This window comes from Podarcis bocagei (genome assembly GCF_964188305.1).
Source record: "Podarcis bocagei genome assembly, chromosome: 3".
NCBI classification, from domain to species: Eukaryota; Metazoa; Chordata; class Lepidosauria; order Squamata; family Lacertidae; genus Podarcis; species Podarcis bocagei.
The window spans coordinates 35,715,517-35,737,499 of NC_138127.1; the positions used below are offsets into that span (position 1 = coordinate 35,715,517).

The 21,983-nt window shown below is 39.9% G+C and overlaps 1 protein-coding gene and 1 long non-coding RNA gene across 4 annotated transcripts in view; one reads left to right on the forward strand and one right to left on the reverse strand.

Moving 5' to 3' along the window:
* Positions 1-21,983, forward strand: part of PRDM1 (PR/SET domain 1) — an 86,369-nt gene that overhangs the window by 40,018 nt on the left and 24,368 nt on the right. Inside the window, exon 1 of one of the 3 annotated variants that reach the window (XM_081186590.1) lies at positions 13,989-14,451. The exons of the other annotated variants lie outside the window; for them this stretch is intronic. The gene's annotated coding sequence lies outside the window, so the exon portion shown is untranslated. Of the gene's footprint in view, positions 1-13,988; positions 14,452-21,983 lie in introns of those variants that run through there. 3 annotated transcript variants of the gene reach the window in all.
* LOC308583050 lies at positions 16,800-21,914 on the reverse strand. Its single transcript, XR_014006028.1, has 3 exons — positions 21,806-21,914; positions 17,955-18,048; positions 16,800-16,899 (listed from the first exon to the last, which is right to left on the reverse strand). It is a non-coding gene; the product is annotated as an uncharacterized lncRNA (long non-coding RNA).

Below are 21,983 nucleotides of genomic sequence, written 5' to 3' on the forward strand. Positions count from 1 at the left end.
TCAGGAGACACTGAATTTAGGTAACCATGCAGAAGTCTGAAATGTTTCGCCTTTTACATTCGCATTGCATGTGTCAAAACTGAATACTGTAGACCATGTTTGTCTGGTCTGTTCAGCCATAGAGAATCAGGCCAAGAAAATAAATACACTTGGAGCTATCATAATAGTTGAAATAAAATGTTTTCACTCATCATTTGGAAAGAGAATAAAAATATTAAGAGTTTGGGTTTTCTTTGTAAAAAAATTTCAAACATTTTCCAGTTTTTCCTTTTCGGGCAGGGGGTGGGGGGAGAGAGAGACAGACGTTCCTCAGTTTCCCATGTGTTCTCTCACCCTGCTCCCACAAGCATCCACATCTCAAGAAATTATCCTTAGAACTAGACAAGGAAATTTGTATTTCCTCCTTTAATTACAAGGAACTTTCACAGTACATGAATGAAACACAAAGCCTACCCCAAAGACATACATCTGTTTTACATAAGAGGAATGCATTTAGGAGTGTGAGAAATTGCTTAAAGATTATCTTGATACTAAGAATATGCAGTTTATTTACTTTATAATTATGCAGGGTTTGCTTTTGAGAAGCCCTCTATAATTTTCACTACTTAGTCAAAGATGTATAATAAGACATCAATTGCTATAGGCACCCACCCCAGAAGGAAGACATGAGACAAGTTATGGACTGAGCTAGGCCAAAACATAATTAAACATCTGCAACAGTGGTATTAACAAAGGCCCCCTAAATATCCTGACTTCCTATGCTGGCCAATCTGTTGTTGATCCTCAGAGAAGGAGGAAAACCATGGAGTCCTCCCACTCGTATTGTGAGTTAGTCTACCTGGCTCAGAAAATGAAACAGAGCTAACACCCCCATTTAAATTTCCTTGAAGTGGTTACACCGCTGAACTGCTGTTGCTGAAAGACTTCATTATGTCCAGGGGTCTCCAAGTATTCCAGATCCAATGAGATTGCTTTTAGGATCTCTATTTCACACACAGAGAGACACAAAATTCAAGATACTCATCAATGACCCAACCTTCCCTAACTTTGCAGAGTCTCTGTGTATATGTGTGTGTATGCATATATGTGTATTTAAAACAATTTTTTAAAAGAGAACTCAGTGTTGTTATATGGTGTGCTCCAAATGTTATACATGGCTGATGTATACTTATTAATAATCTCACATACTATAAACCTGTTCACCTACACTTCACTGCTTTGACTTGCAAAAGCTACAATGTTGCATGATTATTTTGACAATTGAGCCCCTTCAGTAACTCCAGACCACTCCTGAGGAATCAAGGCCAGCCCCCAAATTTGTCCTTAGCACAATACAACCTAAGCCTGGCTGCCAACATTCACATTTCACTAGCATTGCAACGGCTACCTTCATGCAAATCTAGTTTATTTTTAAAAATACAGATCCTGCTTGCTTTATGTGAACTTGGCAATACATTAATTACAGTTGAACCTGCCTGACAATTGCTACAGTGGTGCCTCGCAAGATGAAATTAATTCATTCCGTGAGTTTTTTCGCCTAGCGAATTTTTCATCTTGCGAAGCACGGTGTCGGAAAAGTTTTGGAAAAGCTTCAAAAATCACCAAAAACCTCAAAAAAGGCTACTACACCGCGTTCTATGAGTTGCTCCTCGAAGTCAAGTCACAACTGTATTAACGGTGTTAAGAAAAAGGAAACAAACTTGCAAGACTTTTTCGTCTTGCGAAGCAAGCCCATAGGGAAATTCGTCTTGTGAAGCAGCTCAAAAACCACAAAACCCTTTCGTCTAGCGAGTTTTTCGTCTTGCGAGGCATTCGTCTTGCGGGGCACCACTGTATTTGTGTTGGAAGTAGAATCACAGATTTGTAGAGTTGGAAGGGACCACAAGCGTTATCTAGTCCAACCCTCTGCAATGGTAGGAATCTTTTGTCGAACATGGGGCTTGAACCCACAACCCTGTAAATCACCCCATGGATGGACAGCTGTCTGTTGAGGATGATGTACCTATGAATTTCCTGCACTGAATAGGTGGTTGGACTAAATGACCTATGAGACCTATTCCAGCCCCATGAATCTTCAAAACAGGGACACTGACAGAATAATACAGCAAAATGCACTCTGTACCACTGGGGGAAGTAGCTATTTGCTGTAAAAGTTAAGAGGTAGAAGAAGAATCATAGATTCCTCTGTCTTTCATTTTGCAAGTCAAGAGGAAATGACAAAAAGTAAAAGCAAATGAAGATGGATGAAATGCCAAAAGGGTGAAGGGGATTCTCCTGTACAGGGATCAAGAATTGACTCCTGGGTCACTTCAGCTGTTACTGCTCTTTGTGGTGTGTGTTTTTCAAAAGGCATTTCCAGAGGGCCACTTCCTGATGGTAGCTGAGGCAAAGACCTTTAAAACTTTGTCTATAGGTCAATCAGAGGTCATTGTAAATTGAACTCAATATCTTGGATAGGAGGGAAGCAGAAAGCTCTAGGGAACAAACCTATTTTACATATCATGTTATTTTTGTAAAATTAATTGGGTTGGTTAAAGCCAAAATGCCCTTATCAGGTAAAGGAGGACATGTCTTCAACTTCCAGGTGGGAGAGATAATTGGTACACTTTAGCAATGAAGGAAGCTCTGTTAAAATCTAGTTTTCTGCAGGTTGTAATAGAATAAAATGGATAAAATTATTCTGTTCATGGTTTACAAAAAAGGAAAAATGTCATCATTGGAGGAAAATAATTGTCTTTGAGAGAGAAAGAACAAACTGGGGTTTAGTGAGCAAGCTCTGCCTCATATACCAAAAATTTCAAAACACAGAAACATATCTATATTTCACGCCAGCACTCTAAACATACTTACTACGAAGCAGATCACACGTTTCCATAATATATACATCCATTCAGTTAATCTCAGTTTGAATTAAAATACTAGTGTAGATATATACAGAATACAAATGGTTTAAATATAGACTGCTCTCTGCCCCAGCCTCTTCCTGCTTCTGACACCTCCTCCTCCCAGTCTGTCCCCTCTTCTCCCTCTGACCACTCATTATCACCTCAACACAAATCTCCTGGCTTTGAGACACCTTCAACTTGGGGTTTCCTTGGGGGTTGCCCAGCTGGTGCCCCTCCCCCACATCCAGCCAATCCATGACAGCTACAGGAGAAAGGAGGGCATTTGCAAAAATTGCTTGCCCTCCCTCCTTTTGCTAGAAACGAATATAGAATTGTTCTTGCTAGAAAGAGATTATAAGCTATGATATTTTCTGCGTGGTCTGTCAAGTGGATTTTTTTTAAAAAGTCCCTTAATTTTACACAGTACCTTGAATTTAGGCACAATAACTTGATTTCAATTAATAGGGGCATGGCTTGGGTGCGGGGGCTACTGCGCTGCTGGCGTTGCTGCCACTGTTGATGCCAGGCGTCGAAAGGGGCCACCAGAGCAAGTCCGGGCAGGTGGGCGTTCGGGCAGAGGAAATGGCGGATGAGGGCAGTGGCGCCAGGGCCGGTTTCCAGATAGCCACGAGTCTGGCAGAGGTAGCGAACTTGAGGGGTACTTCAGAGCAGGCGCTGCATCTCATCCTGTCCATTTTCATGGGATTTCAATTAATAACTATGAGGCCCACCTTTCTAATATTGCATAATACCAATTACAGACTGGTTTGTGTTACTGAGGGCAGGGGTGGGGAGATGAAAGACTAGAGATACTGTCCTGACTAAAAATAAGGGTTTAAAAAAAAACAAGAAACATTTGGCATCAACTGGAGGCTGGTTTAGGGGTTATTGTCCAGAAGGAGACAATACGTGTGATTGTTTTCTCTCCGGAAGCCATGCTCAGGTGGTGAAAGTTAAGTATTGTTGCTCAGATAAGGTCTGAAAGCAGTTTTCCTGGATGTCTTCCTTGCCCTTCTGCCAAATGGTCTCTATGAATGCAAAGCTGTGGACAGACATAGTCCAGACCTATTGACAGCTTTTGGAGGTGGAGCAGCGAGGACTTTGAGCCTGCATTTTGGATACGACACTACTTCACATTTCTGACTAGAAATCTAAACTAGAGATGCAGAGATCACAAGAGACAAGTGGGTTGAATTAGGAAATTGCCTTTACATCTGTAATACTGAGAGCATAATTCCTAGCTGCAGTGCTTTTTTCTAGTAAAAAAAATGTTTAGGGTTACTCTCATTTTCCTACTCCTATTGAAATACTGCCCCTCAATGAGGCCAAACTTAGATTCACAAAATGTTTAGGGGTATGTGTACCCCTGCATCCCCCCAGAAAAAAGCACTGCCTAGCTGTATGTGAAAGGGTATTATCCTAGAATGGTTTCTTTAAATGTTAACTTTTATGTTTGCTGCTGAAGCAACATGTATGGGGAAACAACTGCACACAGCAAGCCTCTTTAAAAGATAGGGGGGACCTTGTATATATATCTTTGGCTTTCAGTATCAACGACAATTTACATGTATTGCTCATAAGCTGTGAATAAATCTGCATTGAAAAATATTATAGAACTTTTTAAAATCATGCCTTCTACCTGCTACCAGTCTGCTACCATTATTTTATATCACATTACACATTTCAAATTGGAAATGCTTTAATCAGCCTTTATAACTGACTTGACAGCATAATTGTCCCATTTTTATGAGAAGGAATTGTTACCTAAAAAGATAACTGCTGTGCTCAGAATTGCATTTCCTTATCGCCACTTTTTCTGAGTGAAAAAGTATTTTTTCTATCCGCTCTTTTTTCTCATAGTGAAAATGAAAAGTGTTTGGCTTTATCAAAGCCAGAATTATATATAAGTAAATATGGATTATTATCACCGTCATCATTTTATAGCTGAACCTAATGATGAACAGGTATTGTTCTTATCCTCATTTATAAACCTGAAATTAAGATAAAACTTTATATTTTCAACAGTGCCCACTTGAATATCTATTTTTTCTTCTCGCATTTGGCTTTATTGAAAATATAATTGTAGTATTTAACACTTCTGAAAAGAATTACAATTGAAAACTTCGTCCTATTAACAGACAAATAGTATAAATGCAATACCAACAGAGGCTTCTTTCCCCATGTGCTCTAGGCCTTTTCAAATTTCTGTAGCACATTTTCTGGTTTAATCCTCTTGGGGTATTGAATGTTCAGTTTATTTATGATGCTGTATATCTCTGATACATACTGAATACTTAAAGGGGAGCAGTGAGATTTTTCAGATGATCCCAGAGTGATGAATAATACGCTCGTTTGCTAAATATTTGTGATCTGATTTTTATATTGAGTACTAATAGTTATTAAAATTGGTTCTTTAAAGAGCATGTGATTACAAACCTCAGGAAAACAAATATTTTTGTTGGGCCTCCTGCCCAATAATCTCTTCCAAGTATTATTGCAAATGATTACTGTGTGTGTGTGTGTGTGTGTGTGTGTGTGTGTGTGTGTGTGTGTGTAAAAATGAAACAATCAGCCTTCAAAAAGAGGTTATAATAAAGAGAGATTGTAAGATTTTATTATTTTTGTAGTTTTGACTTCCAAAATCAAAGGCCTGCCCCCCAATAATCCTAATGGATTGACTTCCAAAATTCCTTGGATTTGTAATGCGGGACTTGTTTCTCTCTGAGGCTTATCTGGATTCCCTGCAGATAGATTTTCAGGTTTATAAACTGTAATACCACTTAGTCCAGCTGTAAATTTGTGGTGAATGACTTGATATAACATTATAGGAAGAGAGCAGTTTTACCTATAAAAGTCCAGCGTATCAAATACCAAGGGAGCAGGAACAGGGAACGGACTTTTCAATTAGTTGGCTGTGTGGCCTGATTGAACAACTGCCCTGTGGCTAACAAAGCTTTGTCTGTAGTATCGGCTTGCTCCTCGTCCAACAGGGCAAATAGAGTGATTCTGTGATTGGTCATTAATGGGCTAGTCATCGGGTGGAGGTTTTGTTCTTAAATGGGGGCTTTGTCTTATCCCTGCTGTTTAAGCCCCCTCCAAGCACTCCTCACCTGTCATATCTGTCATACATTTAATTCATCACGCTCTCTGGTCAAAAGCTACACTGATAGTATCAAAAGCAAAAGAGAGGGATTCTTATAACTTTAGCGATCAAAGGAGATTACCAAGCAAATAAGATTTTAATGAAGAAGGAAGGTTTGTGGAAGGACAATTTACTGCATTGTGATTCAACAACTTGCATGTTTTTAAAACTCATATTATTAAAACTCACCTGCAAGGGTTCAAACATCCAATCACTGATAAATCTGCTGCTTCAGAAAAAGACATGTTTGTGTTTTCTTTTAGACTTGCAAATTTTGTTTGCTGCTAAAAGAAATAAGTCTGTATACATATTTCAAACACTGTATTTAAATATAACAAATTTGGTAGAGCTTGCCTTACGCCACATATTTATCTCAACTCTAGATTAAATAAACCCTACTGGGGAATTATTTGAAAGCCAGTACAACCCTAAACACTCTGATTTGTAATCATTTCAGATGCAAAACAGATGGAAATTTGCCAGTTAAAAACATTGATTGATTTGGGCACGAGGTTAGTATCAAGAACATAATACTATGTGGGCAAAGGTCCACTATGCTGTATTTGTAAGGCTATATATCACATAAATATTTATTGGGTCAGGGCCTGGTTAAAGCCTATTTGCTTATTTGTTTACAAGAGAAGACATCCTCAGTGATGGCGTCTTGTCTTAAAATTTAATGACATATTGCACTAATTCAGTTTTCCAACTGCATTTAAAAAGAAAAGAAAAACACCAGTCTGAATAGTAGAATGCTAACAGTTTGGGCTTTTTGCATTTTCATTTGGCAATTTCAAAACCATTGATGGATTATCTGCAACAGATGCTGGTGCTGCAGAAGGTTGAGTGCAGCCCTGAATTTTCAGAGTCATTGGGGGGTGGGGATCAATTAATTGCAAAGATATTAAACATAAAACACAATACAGAGATTCAGTAATTATTTAATCTCACTGAAGTATCATTCCAAATGTGTGTGTTGGCAGAATTGTATTTTATTTTATTTTTACCTGAAAGAACTGCCTTTGGGGTTGGAGAAAATTATCAGTTTTGTCTATCAGACTGTAAATATAAAAATAATTATATCACCACAAATTTGATTGTATTGTAGCAAGTCACAAGTACGAGCTGAATCAACAATAAATGGGCAACAATCTTCAATCCCGTAGCTAGATTTCACACATCCAATCATTGATGATTTCACCCCAACATAAAGTCAGAATTGGACAGAAAATGGGTTCAGAGTAATTGTCTATACCAGCAGAACTGAAATATTCCATGTCTGAAATTAAAACCTGCAGGATTACTGTCCCTGCCTATAGTGCATAATGGCAGATAAGGCAACAGGTGATAAATGGTATAGTGTCTTGCATGTCTAGTATCTGCCATTAGCACAAGGACAGGGAACATATTATAGTCTGAGGGCCACATTTCCTTCTAGGCAGCCTTCTAGGAGCCTCATGTTAGTGGTGTGTAGGGCCATGAATGTTAGTTCTACGTTTGCACAGTAGGATTGTTTTTACACACACTCACATGTCCGAATAGGCAAGGAAGAAACAGTATCAGAGTTCAAGGACACATTTGAGTCAAGCATAAATTCTCAAGACAGAAGAAAAGCAGGATTGTTGGGGAGAAGCTACAGATGGGGAGCGGGTGTAGCCTGAATGCTGCATTTTGCCCTGGTAACTGGGGTTCCGCACCCCTCCATTAGTATTTTTGTGCACGCAGAATATAAGCAAGATTTATTGGAAATATAAAGTGCAGTTTTAATCAATCCAAAGCAAATTTTATTTTAGCATAATCAGAATAGTGTGAGAAATGCAACAGTTTGTGCCCTTCCTGTGACATTCAGTTAACACTGGAAGGGTCCAGGCTAGCCTTCCCCAACTTGGTGCCCTCCTAGATCCTTTAGATGACAATTTCCATCAGCCCTAGCCAGCAAAAGCCCTACTTGCTGGAGTACATTGGAGTTGGGAGTCCAAAGCATCTGGCTGGGGAAGGCTGACCTAGGTTATATGAGAAACACCCACAATATGGCTCCTTTGTGCACCAGAAGTGCAGTATTTCCTAGGAAATGGTAATCATTGAGAAAATGTGTTTAGCTTTTTTTATTTGACCTATTGCATAGTTGAGTAAGATGGCAGATAATGCTGGTCCTGATACAGAGATGCAATCAGAAGACTGCAAAACCGCCGACATTTTCAAGAATTTCCTCTCCCCACCATTCACTGCTGATCAAAATGATAGTATTTCGAGAAGTAAGGGGAGAACAGTGAATCATGCATGCCTACCTGAGTCCTGCATTTTGCCATCCTTCCCCATTTACCCCCAGCACTTTAATGACTGCAGTGCAGATGAGCTTAATGTGCTGAGTGGTATCTTGAAATTATATATATATATATTATTACAGAACGCCACTAATTCCACTAAAATAGCTTGCTCATTGACTGTGCTATGTACACTTAATACACTTAACTGAAAGAAGCATACCTCTTCATTTAACGTAAAAAGCATCCTGGTGGTATAAACTCAGGAAAGACATGCATGCATGCACAGTATTGAATTGTAGGTGGTTAGAAGCTCTCCTATTTAATGCTGGCGAAGCCTTCCTTTATCTCTGTACAATATGTATAGTAGCACCATCTGTTGAACTATTAAAACATCATCCTAGCTTCTCACATTAAGAGCTCAGTCAGTGGCGATATAGGGTGCTTCCCGAACTGCCTTTTTTTTATATATTAACTCTTTCCGTCTTACTTGCCAATACAAATAAAACCAGGCCAGTCAAGAAGCTAGGAAATGTCATAAGAAAAACAAAGGAAAGCCCATATAAACACCCTGCAGTCACAGGACAGAACAACCCGCCTTGTTTATATCAACAAAGCTAAGTTTAGTATATGAATGTCTAGTGGGAATACGTTTTCAAATCACTAGCTCTTCTGTGAAAAGAATCTTTGCATAAAGTGAACTGTCCCTTAAGAAAAAGAAACCTCTCACATGAAGTAGTGTACAAGACAAGCTAAGCTTTTCTAGGTGCAAAGGTTTTATTTCAACAGTAAAGGGAAATGTCTACCTTGCACAGAATAGCGCCACTGTGACCAAACTTGGTAACGTGTCGGCTCCTATTTCAGGCTGTACTTTTTTAACTGTAGGAGATATTTGATAAAGGAAAGAGAGGGGCGGGGAGGGGTGGGGGGGTGGAGAGAAAGAAAAGAAGCAAGCTCTTCAGTGACACGTGCGAAGCACGTGGAAGGTAAATCCCCTAATTCATTCTATTCTTCCAGCATTCCTTGGCGGGTAGCCAAGCTAAATATTTCTGCTGGATAAAAATGTGCTGCTGTACGCAGCAGCCCTCTCTTAACTGGACAGCTAAGTGTGGGAGAAGGGGGGCTTCTCCAAGCAGATGACAAGCCAACATGTGTGCCCCTTTATCTATTTATTTATTTATTTATTTATTTATTTATTTATTTATTTATTTATTTTATTAAAAGGCGAGCTTTATGGGCTGTGATTGGATTAACAGTGAACCCTGGAGAAAGAGGAAAAACAAATTGGGAAACGGGTTTAGCACCCCCACCTTTTTGTCATCTTCTTTTGGGATTTCCTGGCTGGCTGCCACCTTGAGTCTATTGAATGTTCTTTAGATAAATCAATTAAAAAGGCTTTAATATTTGGGTGATTGGAGCGCAGCATATGGGCTGTGGTGCTGGTGTCATGCGGTGCTTGCCGTTAATTGAAATGATTAATAGAAGTGTTATTTTCCTTAAGACTAATTGACGAAAATAATGTAATTGAAAGCGTGGTCAGCTTCTCCTAAATGCTGTCGAATCCTTCTGGATAACCCACGTCCATCGACCATTTCCTGAAACTAGCAAATAATAGAAGTTTTTTAAAAAATCACACAATAATTGTTGTTCTGTTTAACAATAAACCTAAAAGAGTGGGTTTTTTGTATTACTCTTTCAACGAATAATTTCTAAATTGACGTGCATCATGCATTTAGTGACTTTCAATTAATGAAATTAATATATCAGTTATGTGGTTTGCTTGCATCGTGCCAATGAAGACTGAGTTTTCTGTGGCAAAAGAAGTCTTAACATTCCTGTTTCAGTAGTACAAGCCTTAGTGCTTATGAAGCCACTGCTGTTGTGTCATTTCCTAGCGCTGCATTTCAGAAACTGCCCCTAGACAACAATTCTGCCTTTGAAATCTCATGTCCTGGAAAATCCGGACGTATGGCAGCTCTACATTTCCTGGCAGCTTAACATGTAGGCCAGAGTATTTCTGCTGGCCCTTAACCTCTCTGTCATGCATTACATCAGCATGGTCAGTCCAGTCTTTTTGAACTTACTGCCAGCTCCACAGTATATGTCTTGCCGTGATTCAACATTCCATTGTTTGCAGATTGAACACTTACATGCTTCATTTACTCCTAGTGTAACAGCACAAGATATCAGCCAAAATCTGCAAGCATTTCTGTATGGCTACTGCAGAGTTTTTAATTGCTCCTTCTCAGAAGCAGCTGCTTTTTCCACCCTCCCACAACTTTTGCTTCATAAGCAAATTTCAAAAACAGTTTTCGATTGGCCGGGAAGGGGGGGGGGGATTCTGTTCCTGTTCCTAGTTTATTCTACCACTGTTGAAAGATTAGGAATGGGGTGCTAATGCCAGATTTTTTCCCCAGTCTGGCAACAAAAAAACCCTGATTTTTTTGTGCTGATAAATACTACTATTCAGCTTGTCATTTTTCCTGGTGGGGAGATCAAGGCAAGAGACAGAGTAGTGAGGCATCTTTCTCAGCTTATATGCTAGTGGCCAGGCATTGCAACTTCTCCTTGAAATATCCTAACCCTTTTATAAGTGATGGCGTCCTTATATACATATGTGCAGAGGAGGAGCAAACATGTGATGTATCTGCTTTCCTCCTCTGCCATAATCTAGATCCATGTAGGGAAAATGTTGTGCATGATAGAGATCTCTGAGGAGCTGTCGTACAAAACACCTGGTGTGCGCTTCTATATGCTATGATGTAAGTGCAGAAGCCCAGAAACAATCCAGTGCATGGTTAATACAGCAAATAAAATATATGAGGAAAGAGTTTTCTTCCTCAAGGCTTTACCTTCAGAACTTGGGAAACTTTTGTAAGCTTGGCTCAGCTGAGGAGCAGGCATGCCCTTTCAGGCACCACAAAATCAGCCAATGTAATCCTTTGTTACGAAACCCAGGCAATTGTGTGGTTTACATGATAGTGTCGGTTTTAAAGACTTCCCACACATTTCCAGTCTTTTTTAAATTTTTGGTTTAAAGAAGCTTTTGTATCATCAAAGGCTATAACCCCATTGAATACTGTAGCCTACTTGAATGACTGAAGTGGACTGTGGAAGGGAAGTCTTCAGGTTAGTGGCTGTTCTATGCAACTAATTCTAGCTCCAGACTTACTTGCTACCAATTGCCTGGGTTGTGGGAAGGAGCAAGTAAGAATATTATGGTGCACTGTACTTTTCATGTAAGGAATTTTGAAGGAAAAAATTTTTATTCATAACAACATTATTTCGGAATATTCAGCATGCACAAATATACAATTGCACACTATAAAACGTTTGCCATAAAATTATAAAATTTATTTTTAATAATTTATTTTATTTTAATTAGGTTTGAGGGGTTGGAGGATATTGCGTCTGTGTGGTGTTGGTATAGACCAGGGGTCAGCAAACTTTGTCAGCAGGGGGCCAGTTCACTGTCCCTCAGACCTTGTGGGGGGCCGGACTATTTTTTTTGGGGGGGGGGGGAATGAACAAATTCCTATGCCCACAAATAACCCAGAGATGCATTTTAAATAAAAGGACACATTCTACTCATGTAAGAACAGGCTGATTCCCAGACCATCCACGAGCCGGATTTAGAAGGCTATTGGGCCGGCTCCGGCCCCCGGGCCTTAGTTTGCCTACCCATGGTATAGACGCATTACTGAGGAACTGCTCTGAGTTAAGTTCGTTGGACTTACCCTACAGATTTTATTAATTTATTTTATTTCTGTATATAATCATTCTGTCTTATGAAGCAGTCAACAGTATAGATATAAGCAGTGGCGTAGCTAGCCATTCAGGCACCCAGGGTGGCTCGTTGGCATTGTGCTGGAGAGAGCCATCCATGGGGCCGAGGCAAGCTGCCCACTGGGCAGGGCGAGCCGGGGCAGGGCTCACTGTGTGGAGCCTGTAGGGTGGCTGAAGGGGAGGTGGTGGGAAGAAGCAAGCCCCACGCTGCCGTTTCGGGCAGTGCAGAGCCTTTAGGCACCCACTGTGTCACTTCCAGGTGAGACGTGGCTCTGGTGTGCTGCAGGCCCCGCAGTAAGTGCCGCCCCCCCCCATGATGTGGCATCCAGTACTCCCTGCCCCTCCCGCCCCCCTAGCTACGCCTCTGATATATGGACATACGTCAGCTCATTGTTTACTTTAAAGCCTTCATGCTTCATGCTACTGGATGGAGAGGCAGGGTAGAAATAGAAAAATAATAGTTAAATTCCTTGGACATGACATGGCTTTGCCCTTCACATTCTTATAGCAGCACTCCAGCTCTTCAGGGGAAAGTGCCTTACCTTCTTTGTCCTCACTCCAAAGTTGTTTGAGTAAAGTGGAAAGCTGCAGGCTCATTACTGCAATTCAAACACCTCACCTTACCTGAGATGGCCGGTCTGACGAGGCCAGTATCTTTTTAAAGCAGGATGGGGAACCTGTGGCCCTGCAGACACGGGTGCCAACTTAAATAAAATGTCGGGGGGCCCCAGGTAAGCCCTGCCCCGCACAATCATAAGATGCAGCACACACACACACCCTTTTATTGGCAATGCCCATCAAGTTTGGGGAGGAAGCTAAAATATTGTATTGGGGGGGTGAAGGGACCTCTGCCCCTCGGAGTTGGCTCCTATGCCTGCAGATGTTGCTAGACTACAACTCCCATCATCCCTGACCATTGGCCATCCTCACTGGGACTGACTGGAGTCCAGCAACATCTGGAAAGCCACATGTTCCCCACTGCTGTTTCCCACTTATGGAAATTTAGTCTTCCTTGCACATTCCCCTTTTTCTCCCAACAAGTGATCAGAAAACAGTGCATATGGTTTGTATATGAGCAATGTATTATTTATTTCTGCTAATATAAATATTACCTAAAGACAAGAGGGAACTGTTGCACTTTGTAGATATACAACACCAGCACCTGTTAACGTGAATCTCTGAACATTTTAGAAGAAATGGGGTTGCTGTGATCAGATGAATGTTATATATGTGCAACTGTGGCAGTACACACACAACTTTCAGCTGTTGCAGTAGTCCTCTGGATTGGGGTCTTTACGTTTTAGGTGAACTGTACTGCAGAAACAGAAAGTTGCCACAAACAGCTGATAGTTTACTGACATTTCTATCAGTAAGCTAAAGATACTTGGGTTTTGGTTTTGAAACAATTCCCATTAGTCCTGAATCCAATCCAAAAGTCAGGGATGAAAGCAAAGCCCATATTTTATTCAATCAATGTACATCTCAGGTAACTTGAAAAATGTCTTTATTAGGTAGGAAAGGCACCGAGTCTGTGTAGGAACACAATATATTTATTAAGGACACTGTTTCATGATTTTTGTACTTGACTGTCTTTTTACATTGATAAATAAATGAAAGATTTTGAAAAACTACTCAAGTCTGTGTTTTAATGTCATATTATTATATAATGGAAAATTCAATCAGACAAAGTTTGTGCTGGTACCTTCCTTAAGTTATTTGTCAAATGCATATTCTGCCTTTCAAAAATAAAACACAAAAATAAAATGCAATAAATACAATTCAAAACATTTTGATCATCTCAACACATTATTTATTTTGCATTATTAAATTATCTGATGTTATTAAACTATTGCAACTTTTCAGTAAAATTCAGTAAAATATAACATATTGAAGCCACTAGAATGAGATCATGCTATCCAGTCTCCAACCAAACTGCAAATAATTGCAATAAGCTGTGACAGAAATGGTGGGTTTTTAAAGCCCCTGTGAAAGTATCTGTTTAAATATTTTTGATTATTTCCCAAAGGTCTTGGTAAGCAGAATTATCAGACCACCAGCCTAAGCAGAGTTTATTTTGTTAATTGCTCTTGTTAAGCCTAATTACTGAATGGGGTGGAGTAGAAGGAAAGGGGTGGGGGAAAATCTTCTCACAGGAGGAAATTCTAAAATCCAAGGCTCGGCTCCAGACAGGGTTAGAGGAGTGTCTCAGTGTGAGAGGTAGAGAGCATGTGTCCTGCGTGTTAATGTGTGCATGTGTGTGCGTGGTGTGTGAATGAGTGAGTGAATGAGTGAGTGACAGAAGACAAATATATGGACTAAAACCCTGGGATGCATGAACGAAGATTGGAAACCTGTCCTACATGGCTGTTCAAAGGTACTGCTAAAGAATATACTGCATTAGATTAATATTGTATGTATTAACTGACTGTGGTTTTAATTGTCTTACAGTATACCTTTTGCTATGTTGTTGGTTTTTTTACTTTAGTTTAAAAGAAAACCTCTTGTGTATGCATTCCAGTTAGCTTTGGCAACCTGCGTTTGTCTGTTTTCATAACACTATTTCATAACGGAAATTACATGCAACTGTTCAAAACGAATGTCTTTGCAAAGAAAAGGGCTAGCATTTTTAAAAAAAGTTTTCTGTTTTGTTTGGGTACAGTCCCAGTTCATAGCATTCATAGCACTGCATTGCATTCCTCTTTTTTGGTATCCCTCCTATAACATCAGTTTACTTCAGTAAACAGAAGTGCAAAACATAGATGGAAGTTTTAGTAGGTGTTACCTCATGTGTTTATGACCTGAAGTTTTATTGCTTTGAGATTAAAATGGTAGGAATTTGCATCTTGCCTTGTTTAACCACACTTTTTGTGTGTGTGTGCTACTAAAACCTTTCAGTGCTATGCATTAAACAACACTCCCGTTGTACACAAAAGAAAAATGCTACTGTTCTGTGACAAATGAGTGTTTGGGTGGCACGGGCAGTGAGTTACGTGAGTGATTCTTCTTCTGGCTAGCTGGAGATACTGAATAAATGTGTTTACTTTCTCCCTCCTCCCATGGTATTTATACTAGTTAATGTGTTGCGCCAGATAAATCTGTTTCCTGAGTCCATCTTTCAGCTCTGTTCTTTTCCTTCCCGGTTGACAAATGGTTTGAGTTTGACACAGTTTTATCAGCTGGGCCCCTGCTGGGTGCTGCTTGCTTTTGCTTTTATCATGGAAAGTAAATTATTTGCAATATTCTAACTAGCAGTTGGCAGGTCCAATTTAGTATGAACTGCCTGTTGTCTTTTCTTTGCAAAGCCCAGTTGTTATCCTAAATGGAAACAAAAGATCCAGGACATTCTCTATTACAAGCTGTTCCTCCCCCCTCCCCCTTTTTTATTATTATTCGAAAGCACTTCTTCATTTGTTTCGTTAACTAAAGCTTCATATGTTGAAATATAGGCTGAGCTGTCATTTCTAGTAACCTTATCTATAGTCTCCATAATTTCTTTGTTGTTTCTAGTACAGAAGTGTGGTGGTGGGGAGCTAGACTAGGCTACAAGTGAAATGGTAAACATAAGTAGGTTTCTTATTTTTATTTTATTAGTAACGTTCTATTGAAATAGAGAGAGACTACTGACTTATTTTTAAAACGTTATTTAAAACAAATGGAGATTAGTACTGTAAAAACATTAGGGGTGATGCTTTCCTTCCCGTCTGACTTGGAGAACTGAAAGAAACCAGCAAACGGCATTACTGACAGCTTGACTGGGGGCAGCACAGTGGAACTCTCCACTCTCTGCACATGAAAGTATTCCTGGTAAAACTGTAAATGAAATGTTTTGAGAAGCCTGTGACAATTAGGACTCCAGTCCAAAAAATCCAACAACAAGCTGTCGCAAAACATTAAGCCATGCTGCATGGGGAAATAGAATAAAAGTCTCTTCTGTCAGCTCTGCTAGCATAAGAAGGTGAAGGAAGAGGCACTTAAGAAATAAGAGGGTAGAATGCTGCTAACTCGGAAATAGGCATTAGTTCCAAGATTATTCTCCAAAGTATGTTCAGATGTAAATAAATTTATAGAATTTTTAAGACCAGTAGGCATTCCTACAACCATATTTTCTTATTCCTGTGCTGCCAAACCCAGGCACCCTGAAATTATTAATTGAGCTCCGCAAGAGGATTAATTATGCTGTTTTGAATCTAGTAGATGCAGATATACAAAGTTTCCTCTGCTATTATGCACACAAACAAACATAAATAATTACCTGTCTTGTGAGAACTATATGAAAGGCCTAGGATTCAATTTGCTGAAGGGCAGCACTCCTAGCTCCACTTACTGGGAGTATATCCCATTTAAATTCAGCACGTCTTTCTTCTGAGTAGGTATGGTTAGAACTGCAGTGTTTGTTAGCATAACAGTATTCTTATGTATATAGCTTATCGGAAGAATAATGCACTCAAAAAAACCTATATAATCTAGCTGAACACACACATACCAGTGAATGGATAGAAGTAAAATCTAAAAATGGATAGAAGTGTGTGGGTGGTGTATGAAAACACACACAGAGACACAAGTGTAATGTGCAAGTTTGGCAGACAATATTGGTCAGACAATATTGAGCTTTTAATAACAAAAAGTACAGTTTAATCACAATTTTGCCAAAGTGGCAAAATTGGCTGCTGTTTGCAGATTAGAATATTGTTTGGCGTTACAGAAATATTATCCTGGTGCTGAGTTCTGATGTTTTCTCTTTTCCTCTCTGCTAACACTCCTCTGTGCTTTTGGAGGAGGCGGGAAGGGGTGGAGAGAGGTCCAGATGGGAAGAAAACAGGTCCTGAAAAGACCACATAGGAACTAGGTCAGGTACTCTGGAGATTAAAGAAGCATACTTCATCCCTGTGTGCAGGAGGCAGGGACAAGCAGCACACAATTACAAGGAATTAGAACAGCAACAAGTAGTTCAGATTTATCAGCTTTAATTGTCTATTGTCAGGACAGAGCTGCTCTTGTAGATCAGGCTGCTGCCAGTGCCTTAATACCTCTAATGGACTCTCCATTGTGGGATTATCTCTTCTAGGGGACAGTGTCTTTCTTTAAAAGTTGTTGTTTTGGGAGATGCAAAAGAAGTAAAAATAAAAAAACAAAAACAGGCCTGGCCTTTTGGTAGTCTCCAACTACCAAATGTACACACACACAACACTTCCTTGACATGTTGTCTTCTTAAGGAAGTCAGGATGAAGACCCTTGTGATGCCTTTCTGTCAGCAACCTGTATTCTTTTGCTGGAACTGAGAAACACCTATTTGAACATTAACCTTCCTTAGGTCAACCTTACTCAATGAGCCCCAGTGGGAAAACAATAGCCTGTTGATAATCGAGCAGATAAGCAGAGATGCATGATTATAAAGGGGGAGTGGGAGGGAAGGAGGGCTCTCGGTTCTCTTTGTTTTAAAAGCTTTCCTGGATTTTGCAAAGCAAACATTTACAACATTTGGAAAGAAGGATAAGGTGTCAGCTATTTAATGAGAACAGATGAAATTTTTGTTTTGATACATGCCAGTTTGACTGGATTGAAAGGGTGCAACCACCATTGTCAGATAGGTAGGAAGTGAAAACCACCTCTCCAGAGAATGAGGAAAAGGGATAACTTTCTTAGAGTAAGAAAATGTGATCAATGGTAATGGAGTGCCTTTAGGAATTAAGGCAATCGGTTTCTAAAGAGTATGTTTTGTTGTTCCATTCTGCTTAAGGGTTGGTTTTTAGGAGTACCAGTAAGTGATGTTCATAAGTGCATTTCAGCTAGGAGATTGTATAATGTTATTTCAAGAGACACTTACTTAAAAACAAATAGCAATTGCAAAACTCCTTAAGGTCACCACTTATTACTCACCACTAAATGTAATGCAGCCACACCTCTTCAACCATTGATCACACTTTTAGTTCTAAGAAGTCTTTGTGCCTGTTCTCTTCCTTTGTTGCCAACCCTGTTTTAAAACAAAATGTACAGTATAAATCATCAGAACATCTTCAATTAATTAAGTCAATTCAATGGATAGAAACGTGTCCTGAGTTCAAATTACTGCTAATGCATGTACTTTGCAGGTGGCTTTGGAAAAGCTGCCATATATTAACTTTGATTCCCTTATCTGTAAAGAGGGGAGAATATTTGATAGAAGAAGCTATGATTAAGAAATGTATGTACATTGGTATGATTAATGACTGATTATATAGTCATTACATTAGGATCCCTAATGCAACATCTGCTTGTTCATCCAGTGGGCAAGATTGAGAGGGGAGATACAAAACTTTACCTGTATTTATTCAGAGCTAGCTGGTAAACCTAAGCATTTTCTGTTAGAGTTATCCTGTTTTTAGAATCCCTTTAAGAAGGGAATGAATGTCAAACTAAGTGGAATTTAGCTAGTACTGGGTATTCCAGAACAAGTTACAATGCTTTGCGCATTCATTTAGACTCACAATGAGGCAGGAGAAGGGTCGTATATATTATAATAAAGCTAGCTCTCCCCATGGATTGCTACCTCTGGGACATTTAGTATCTTTCCATGGGTGGAAAGAAAATAGCCAGTAGCATTGTCCCACAAATGCTTGCACGATGCAGGCAGCATCTATTGTTGCATAAGTGGACTTGCCCTCTTTCTCTCTCCCCCCCACCCCAAATCAGCTCCAGAGGGCCCCACAACCCCGGTGGTCATCCTGCATGATTTGATTTTTCTCATGCAACCCTTTAGCACAAGGTGTAAAAAAGCAATTCAGTGACATCTTCCACATCCAGATGGCAGCCTCTGACTTCAACATATGGCAAGGAATAAGATAAATAACGTAGCACCATGCACATTTTTTTCTTTCAAAAATGAGGTGTGTGTTGACACCGTATAATACTAATAATAAACCTTAGGTAAATTTGGAATGCACTCTTATTCTTCATCTGAAAAGCTGCTTTCTCAAGAAAGCATCTTGGAGTACTATTGCTCTCAAGCTGGCATTTGAAGTGTGCAGAGCATTTTGTTGTTTCCAGATTTGGAGGGGCCTGAAGTGACCAGATTAATTTTCCTCATGCAAGGGAGCGAACCATGTACACCACCTTCTAGTCCTTGGAAGAAAAAACGGGATATAAATGCAATAATAAATTGGAGGAGAGTAATTAGGATTTGTTTTTTAAGCATGTCACATTGTAAAAGGCATGCATCGGTGCCTTTATCCTCATTTTTAGGATCATGATCTGGTTGCCTCCCAAATGTTTACAGCCATAACAATGCCAATATGGAGGAGGAGGAAAATGAAGGGATTTGTTGCTTCTGTTGATGTGGTCATTCTGTCACTGACCTTCTTTGTGTAAGAAGGGGGAGGATATGAAAATAGCTGTGTGTTAATCTTTGGGGCACTTTAAGGCCCCTAAAGAAAGTTTCTCCAGCCATTTTCCAGGTGCATTGCACTCTTGGTCCTGCTACCCCCCCCCCTTTTTTAAATGATGTATATGCATAGGAATAAAAAAAATGTTGAAGAAAACAGCAGCTGCAGCTGAAGCTTGACTAGCATCAATTTACTGTGGAGCTAGAGTGGCTGATACCATCAAAGGAAGTGGGGTGGGGGTGAAGAGAGAGTTTCTGACATCAGCGCCTGTTGGAGCCATTCATGATTTGCTGCTGGACTGCAAGCTATTGCACACATACAGAGAGAAAGCGAGAGAGAGACCTGTCTCAGAAGTGCTGACTAATAAGGTAGTTGAGGTTTTCTGTGAGCAAAGAGGGGAAAATGAAAATGATTAAAAAGTCCTTTTTCTGAAATGAACAACACTGAGACTGCAATTTCTAGATGACAGCACCTACTGCTATGAGAGAATCCTATGCAAAAACAAAAAAAACTGCCAGTCAAGTCACTCACACCTTGATAAATATAGGTACAAGCACACATTTGTGCGTGCACACAAGTCATGAAATCATTGGCTGTGTGCATATATAAGGGACAGAAGCTATGTCCTATTTGCCACCTTTAAACTGATATGTTTGCTATGTTATGTGTTCATCTTCACTTTGTTTTGCTGCAGATACTGATATTCTGATCCAGTACTTTTACTAAGAAAGACCTACGTACATATGAAGCCTTGGGGGGGGGGATGTCACTAAATACCTTCAATCCCTTCTGAACAGTCACAGTTAGTGTTCTGCAGTTCTTGCAACTCTCCATGATACAGTGGTACCTCGGGTTACAGACACTTCAGGTTACAGACTCTGCTAACCAGGAAGTGGTTGCTCCAGGTTAAGAACTTTGCCCCAGGATAAGAACGGAAATCGCGCGACAGTGGTGCAGCGGCAGCAAGAGGCCCCATTAGCGAAAGCACACCTCAGGTTAAGAACCATTTCAGGTTAAGAACGGAACCTCTGGAACGAATTAAGTTCTTAACCTGAGGTACCACTGTACACTGATGACAATGTAATCACAAGGCAAAAGGGGCAGGGGGAAGTGGTATATCTCATTTTTCATTGCGGCATCACATATGAGCTCCACCTTTTATATAAAATTTCCTCAAATTTTTTTAACTAGCATACATGATTTTCTCCCACCCGCATTTTAACTGCTGTGGTAGGTTAGTCTAGCATATATTGAATGGCTGAACAGAGATTGGATCCTAAGTGTCCTTAGTCCTAGTGTAACGCAGGTATGTGCATAGGAGCAGTAACTGCAACTGTGCTCTACAATGGTAATTAATGCTGTGCCGGCAGCTCGCTTTTGTACTCTGCTGAATATCATCAGTGCCCACACAATCAATGGTGGGCAAACAGAGTTTAGCCTTCCAACGCCCACTGTCATTGTTTCAATCAAATGAAAAGCAAAATAGCTATTTCATGATAGGCAAGAAGAATCACCATTCTTTTTTAGTGATGGGGCAAGAAAAAGCCTGCGTTGAAAAGTTGTTTGTTAATAATTTTGTTTTTGTAATTTCTTTTTATTTTTAAATTACCAGGGACCTAGAAAGCTCTGAGACATATCCATGTCAAAGTGAGACTTATATCTTGGTATAGTGGGTGGGGTAGACAGCTTCAGTATGACTACATTGTTTTTCCACTCCATGTGAAGTGACTCAGGCCACTTCATGTTACATGAGTTGCATGTTCACTGCTTCTGTAGGACAAGTTCTGTTGCTTATTAGCAGTAACATTTATAGGAAGCTGTCATGTCAGTTGCCATGGATATCTGAGGTTGCCCATCACTGTAGGACAGTGACATGGTGGGAAGAAACCATGTCAGTCACATGATTTACATGATTTGTTCCCGCAGATGTTATGGGAGCAATAGACAGAAACTGATCTCTGGCCACCCTGAATGAAAAGAGACAACCATTAGCTGTGGGGTGGTCATTTTAATTTATACTCCTGATTTGGAGAGCTAGCCATCTGTAACTTCCAGCCATGTGATAAAGCTGAGGTTATGAAGATCCCTCCCCAAATCAATGTATTTCTGAGTAGCTACAGGAATGTGTTGGTGTGTGGGTTACCATATATCTATAGGCCACAGACTTACTATGTCAATGCTGAGTATGTTTTTAAGTAGCCTCTATTGTTGTTAATAGTCCTCTGATTCTATCTCAGCATCAGTTAATTACCCAAGTCAAGGTGGCCAGATTTCTTTGCTTTAAACAAATGTTTCTTCCTACTGCATATCCAATTACCTTTATACCCATCAGCGTGATGCCCTTACCACCTTTCTTGTGGAATTACGTACCAGTAACAGTTAAGCCAGGACACTTGTTTGGCGCTGTTGTCCTACTTATGTCCAACGGTATGAGTACTTCTCTATTAGAAGATGCCAAAGGTCTTTACACAGATATGTACTATTCTCAGTACTGCGTCACCTAGAATGACATATAATCCCTTTCACCTTCTTCTGTAAGAACTTCAGG